This window comes from Lactuca sativa, chromosome 1 (assembly GCF_002870075.4).
Source record: "Lactuca sativa cultivar Salinas chromosome 1, Lsat_Salinas_v11, whole genome shotgun sequence".
In the NCBI taxonomy this organism is placed as follows: domain Eukaryota; kingdom Viridiplantae; phylum Streptophyta; class Magnoliopsida; order Asterales; family Asteraceae; genus Lactuca; species Lactuca sativa.
Window position 1 is genome coordinate 88,255,237 of NC_056623.2, and position 7,532 is coordinate 88,262,768.

The following is a 7,532-nucleotide window of genomic DNA, read 5'->3' on the forward strand; positions in this document are numbered from 1 at the left end:
CTACCTTCAGCAGGGATGCGCAGGTTACGTCGCGTATGTGATGGATACCCGGGAGACGGGTAAGGCGACAGTGAGCGAGGTTCCGGTGGTCCGAGACTTTGCAGACGTCTTCCCAGAGGAGCTTCCTGGGATACCTCCGGAGCGACAGGTGGAGTTCAGGATCGACCTTGTTCCTGGTGCGGCTCCGATAGCCAAGGCACCGTATCGGTTGGCTCCTCCCGAGATGCAGGAGTTGTCTACGCAGCTACAGGAGCTGCTAGAAAAGGGGTTCATTCGTCCGAGTAGTTCCCCATGGGGAGCCCCGATTCTGTTTGTGAAGAAGAAGGACGGATCGCATCGGATGTGTATAGATTATCGGGAGCTGAACAAGGTGACGGTGAAGAACCGTTACCCGCTTCCGAGGATTGGTGACCTCTTTGACCAGCTTCAGGGCGCATCTTGGTTCTCCAAGATTGATTTGCGTTCGGGTTATCATCAGATGAGGGTCAGGGAGGAGGATATGCAGAAGATCGTGTTTCGGACGCGCTATGGCCATTATGAGTTCGTGGTGATGCCGTTTGGGCTCACCAATGCTCCTGCCGCGTTCATGGACCTCATGAACCGCGTATGCAGACCGATGCTGGACCGGTCTGTGATAGTCTTTATCGATGATATCTTGGTTTATTCTAAGACCCGGGAGGAACATGAGGAGCATCTGAGAGAGGTGTTAGAGACCCTGAGGAGGGAGAGCTTGTATGCCAAGTTCTCCAAGTGTGAGTTTTGGTTGCGCGAGGTGCAATTTCTGGGACACCTCGTCAACCAGAACGGGATTCTGGTCGATCCGGCCAAGGTCGAGGCCGTGATGAGATGGGAGGTTCCGAACTCTCCATCTGAGATTCGGAGTTTCCTGGGATTGGCAGGCTACTACCGGAGATTTATCCAGGATTTCTCCAAGATAGCCGTGCCCCTGACGCGGCTGACGAAGAAAGCCGTGGTCTTTCGGTGGGGACCCGAGCAGCAGGCTGCATTTGAGGCGCTGAGACAGAGATTGTGTGAGGCGCCGATCTTAGCCCTTCCAGAGGGCGCAGAGGATTTTGTGGTTTATTGTGATGCGTCCATTTCTGGGTTGGGCGTGGTGCTGATGCAAAGGGGGCATGTCATTGCCTACGCTTCGAGGCAGCTCAAGCCTCACGAGGCGAACTGTAACACCAAGATTTCCAAAAACAAAATTTTTATTTAAATAATCAATTTAATATTAAAAACACTTGTTTAAAATCGTATTCACATTCGAATTACAAAACATGGTTTCATTTTCATTATAATAGAAGACCAGGATCCTCCAAAACACAACTCTTTCTTCGGTGTGTACAATCGAACCGTTGCCATCCCGCGTTACTGTAAGAACCTGAAACAACATAACATAAACAACGTAAGCACGAAGCTTAGTGAGTTCCCCAATATACCTTACGCACATACGCCATCCGGCCCGGACCGTTCGGTCCACATAACATTGCCTTCCGGCCCGGATCTTTCGATCCACATAATATCGCCTTCCGGCCCGGATCTTTCGATCCACATAATATCGCCTTCCGGCCCGGATCTTTCGATCCACATAGTATCGCCTTCCGGCCCGGACCTCTCGGTCCACAAGATAATTGCCTTCCGGCCCATACACATATATAACACATAATACAAATACTCTAACACATAAAGCACATATATCACATATCATACCTGACCTTTCTGTCACATAATACCTTGCCTTCCGGCCCATATATAAGCATGTATAACACGCGTAGCAGCTAACTTCCCATTCATAGCATATAAACATAACACACAACATACTTGACCTTCCGGTCACACAATCAAACCCTTCCGGGTGAGGTATAGTGAGAAGACTCACCTCGTAGTACGCAGGCTATAACCTCTTCGAGCTACTCGCGCACAATCCGCTAGCCCGCAGGTTCCCTATAATACCACAGCCCTAGTTAATGATCTTATCAAACAAGACAACTGACCCCTCTAAGATATATACAGGTCAACGGTCAATTTTGACCGGACTCGTCGAGTACAAAGGGTAACTCGACGAGTATAGGCATCCTGACACCACTCGCCGAGTCTGAAGAACGACTCGACGAGTTCCAGTAAGTCTTCAAGCTACTCGCCGAGTCTGAAGAACAACTCGGCGAGTCCTAGTGAATCTCCAAGCTACTCGCCGAGTCTGATCATTGGACTCGGCGAGTCCTCGCCATGCAGTCAATCAACTGCCTCCTGTAATTCGCATGATTCCGCAATATATAGATATGGGACTTCCTGGACCTTTACACATACTATTACTGGGATTTAAACACTTGTAACAACTCTATAATCTATCAAATCCTTAAATGGGTTTCCTAAACCCTAGATTCGTGTACAACACCAAAACTACAGAAATGATCCGAGAATTACCTGGAAAACGTGATCCCTGCGTCCCCAACCTTCAGAGCTCAACCCCTTGATCCTCCTTTGATCACCACCTAGCCTCTCCTTGCCTATCAACCTCTTTAAGCTTCCACTAGCCTTCACCCTTGCTCCAGATGCCCACAGCCGTTTAGGTTATCTTCAATCGGCCAAAAGACGAGACATGACGGCCCTAAAGACATTATATACGATCCAGAATCGAAACGGCTAGGGTTTCAGCTGAACAGCGTCGACTCGCCGAGTCCCTAATGGACTCGTCGAGTCCAGTCGCGAACCCGCGACCAAATCTGCGACCCTACTCGGCGAGTCTTGCTCCAACTCGCCGAGTCTCCCCTTTAAAACACCCCAAAATGCAATTTAACAATACTTTGAGATTTTGGGCTGTTACACGAACTACCCGACGCACGATTTGGAGTTGGGGGCGGTGGTCTTTGCCCTCAAGATTTGGCGGCATTACCTCTACGGGGTTCGATGTACCATCTACACGGACCACAAGAGTTTGAGGTACCTCATGGATCAGCCGAATCTGAACATGAGGCAGCGTCGATGGTTGGACGTGGTGAAGGATTATGATTGTGAGATCCTTTACCACCCGGGGAATGCCAATGTGGTGGCCGATGCGCTTAGCCGCAAGGCGGAGCCTATCAGGGACGTTTGCATGAGGATGACCGTGGTGACTCCCCTGTTGGAGCATATTCGGGAGGCTCAACAGGTGGCTATCAAGGAGGAGCATCGGAAGAGCGAGTGTGTGGTGGGTCAGGTTTCCTCCTTTGATTATGATAGCCGAGGACTTTTGACACTACACCGTAGGGTGTGGGTGCCGTATCACGGAGGCGTGCGTCAGATTTTGATGGAGGAGGCGCACAAATCCCGATTCTCTATTCATCTCGGGGCGACGAAGATGTATAGGGATCTTCGTCTAGACTATTGGTGGCCCTGCATGAAGCGGGATGTGACATGGTATGTCGAGCGATGTTTGACCTGCAGGAAGGTCAAGGCCGAACATCAGAGACCGCATGGCAAGATGCAGCCGTTGGATGTCCCACTGTGGAAATGGGAAGATATCACGATGGATTTTATCACGAAGCTTCCCAGGACCGCACGTGGAATGGATTCGATTTGGGTCATCGTGGATAGATTGACCAAGAGTGCTCACTTTGTCCCGATTCAGGAGAGCATATCGGCCGAGAAATTGGCCGACATCTACATCAGGGAGATTGTGGCACGGCATGGGGTGCCAGTATCGGTGATCTCGGACAGGGATGTGCGTTTTACTTCCAGGTTTTGGAAGAGATTCCATGACGAGTTGGGCACTCGTCTGCATTTTAGCACTGCCTTTCACCCGCAGACGGATGGGCAGAGCGAGCGGACCATCCAGACTCTGGAGGATATGTTGCGGGCGTGCGTGCTAGATTTTGGTGGTAGCTGGGATACCTATCTTCCCCTGTCCGAGTTCTCCTACAACAACAGCTATCACGCGAGTATCGACCGCCCTCCCTTCGAGATGTTGTATGGACGGAGGTGTAGGACCCCGATCTGCTGGGGTGAGGTTGGCCAGAGAGTCATGGGGAGCACCGAAGTGGTGCTCAAGACGACTGAGAGGATCCAGCAGGTCCGGAGCAGGCTTCAGACTGCTCAGAGTCGGCAGAAAAGTTATGCCGACAAGCGTCGATCCGACTTGGAGTTTCAAGTCAGGGATTTGGTTCTCCTGAAGGTGTCGCCTTGGAAAGGCGTCATCCGATTCAGGAAGCGGGGCAAGTTGGGCCCGCGATTCATTGCACCGTTCAGGGTCGTAGCCCGGGTGGGCAGGGTAGCGTATAGGTTGGATCTGCCAACCGAGCTCAGCCAGATCCACAGCACTTTCCATGTCTCTCAGTTGCGAAAGTGCCTAGTGGACGATTCTGCGGTAATACCCTTGGAGGATATTCAGGTTGATGACAGCCTGAATTACATTGAGCGTCCAGTCGCAATCCTCGACAGGAAGTCGAAGGATTTGAGGAACAAGAAGGTGGAGCTAGTGAAGGTGCAATGGCAGCACCGCAAGGGTTCAGAATGGACTTGGGAGCCGGTGGACGAGATGATGGAGCATTATCCCGAGCTGTTTCAGGATCGAGCAGCAGACTTCGAGGACGAAGTCTAAAATAAGTGGGGGAGATTTGTAGCACCCGGTTCCTGGTACGTAAATGTTATTTGAGTATTTCCTTTCTTTTAGCCTTGGACTCGGCGAGTCATAGGTCCGACTCGCCGAGTCGTTGCGGGACCCGGGACACGTTTAAGTTGGTGACTCGGCGAGTCCATATCCTGGACTCGGCGAGTCACAACTGTTGGATGAAACCCTAAGTTTCAGGGGTTTGCACCCTATTTAAAGGACTTATCAGCCCCCAAGCCGGCCCCCATTGACCCTTAAAGCCCTGTATCTCTCGTTCTAAGCTATTCTTTGAGAGTTTGAGGTTAGTGGGTGTGTTTTTGAAGGCTTTGAAAGAGGAAGAAAGTAGATCCAGAAGAAGGGAAGCCATCCAAGCATTATTTGTGTTCTTCCAGCAGTTCCTTTGAGGTATAACCCGTTTTCCCCTTGATTCTATGCTTAAAACTTCATTTGGGTCCTTCTTGATCAAATCCCCAAGCTTGTATGTGATGGGTTTTAGGCAAAAGAACAATCCTATGTGCTCATACAAACCCTAATGCTTGGATCTAGGTTTCTCTATTGTACATGCTTTGAATCCAAGACTAATAAACTTAGATCTAACATATTATGAACTGAATTAGGGTTTATAGAATTACCTTTGATTGTTATATAGCAATAACAATCAATTCCTTGCTTGGATTGGCCTTAGAAAGCTTAGTGCCTCAAGTGTTGCACCTCTAATGGAGTCACAAACACCATATACAACTTGGATGAAGAGGAGAAGAAAGGGGAGGCACCAAAAACGGCTGGAAACCCTAATGGAAGACTTGTCCACGTTTTTGGGGCATAGGGGCCCTTTATATACATGTAGGCTATTAGGGTTTACAACTAGGAAACCCTAATTTGACTGCTTAGGCCCTAAGCAGCCCATGGACTCCTTAAACATATCCCTTGGACGATTTCTAATGGGCTTCCCATAGAATTCGTCCAACCTATATATTATTAGGTGATCCATAGCCCAATTATAATTATCTTATAATTACAACTTCAGTCCCCTAAGTTTAATTAATCTCTTTTAGCCACAAAATTAATTAACAATTAATTCTTGACTAATATTAATTAAACAATATGATTTCTCCCTTAATATATTATTCTCATAATATATTAATAAATCATATTTAAACCTTTCTCTCCTTAAATCATCCTACATATTGCTATGGTGAAGGCAACCCAAAAGGACCATGCTCATAATCGGGTCAAGTACATACCAAAATAATTATGGACTTAGACACTAATCCAACATTCTCCCACTTGGATAAGTCTAATAACTATTTTCCGTATGACTTCAGAACCTGATTAGCAATCGTAGCTTTCAAAAGCCGCTGTCAACTCTGATCTTATCAGATAGCGTGTCCTTTAGATAAGGGATTATATATTTCTCCATTCTCAAGATATCGTATAGACATAAGACATGAATTTTAATCATTCTCTCTATACTGTTTCCCGACTTCCGATTTATGACGACTGATAACAAACTACAATTGAACACATCAACTTAGTCCCGGCTTGGCCAAGCGCTTAGGTGTCATCATTAAATCATCGAGAGGCCCATAGATATCGCTTTTATCCTACTTTGGGTAAAAGGAATGGATAAACTTCGACTCAAATGCTTGCTTGCATTTATTAATCGAATCACACACAACAATAAGTTTTATAACACCAAGTTACTGGTGTGTTTACTTATTATCAATGTGTAACCGACCAACAAATAACAACTCACACGTCTCGGTTTCAAGAATATACAATATTATCATCTCACTAATCACTCGTGATAAAACCATGAAGTGATCCAAGTGAGCGTGGGTTTAATCCAATACTTTAATCTTATCAAAGCACTCATGAACTCTGCAGCAAACTTGTGCTATGTCTAAACACTTCGGACAATCTACAGACAGATTCATGACAATCTTCCTTCATACTTACTCCCTACGTATGACCGACTGTGGATGTTTGAATAACCTAGTTATTCTGGAAGTCAAAACATGCAAATTGAAACATAAGAATAATACTTAATCCTATATGGCCTCAAACTTGTGAGAGTAAATAAAACACTTCTATTTAACCACCATATTGATTACTCATTATTATCGTTTACTGTTTCAGAAAATCAACTTATTACTCGAATTACAACAATAGTTATCCCATGCATAAAGCATGCACACTATGTTTCCTATGGTCCTTACTTTGTGAAATAGATCAATTGAAAAACCTTTTTAATGATGCTAATTTCACAATTCCCAATCCTTATCATTAGTGTAAGAACACAAGGTTCTTGCCACTACTAGAATATGCTAGATTCTAACATTTTACGCAACGATCCTTTCGTAAAGTCATAGCACAAAAGTCACCAAGACTTGACCAATGAAATTACAAAGTACTCTATCGGGAATTGTTACAAGACAATTCTATAGACGTGAAGTCTCACATTCAAAGTACATTCCTTTGCACATCCTTTTTGCATAAAAGTTTCTAATCTAGACATAGATTCTTAATGTGCAACTCCCAATATGGAAACATTTCCACATTTGCCATATGACAACTCATTCTTAATAGAATCTTATCTGTTCATAATAATGTCGATATGGTCCATTCAATACCATACTTCCAACTACTCACAAGCGAGCAATCCTTAGTGAACTTTGGATCGTCCTTTGATAATTGTTTAATTATTTTAGTCAAAACCCATTCTAGTCCTTTTTCCCTCTTAATGCGCTAGACATTTGAAAATTTTTAGAATGGTAAATTATTATAGCATTTGCAATCGATCCTATACCCAAAGTGTATCGGACACGATGCATAATGTCTCACATAAAGATATGATACTTTACTAATCTTTTGCCATAATATTTTATGTGTCATGTTCTCATAATTCGAACTATGAAGAGAGATGCCGTAATCATAATCGAAT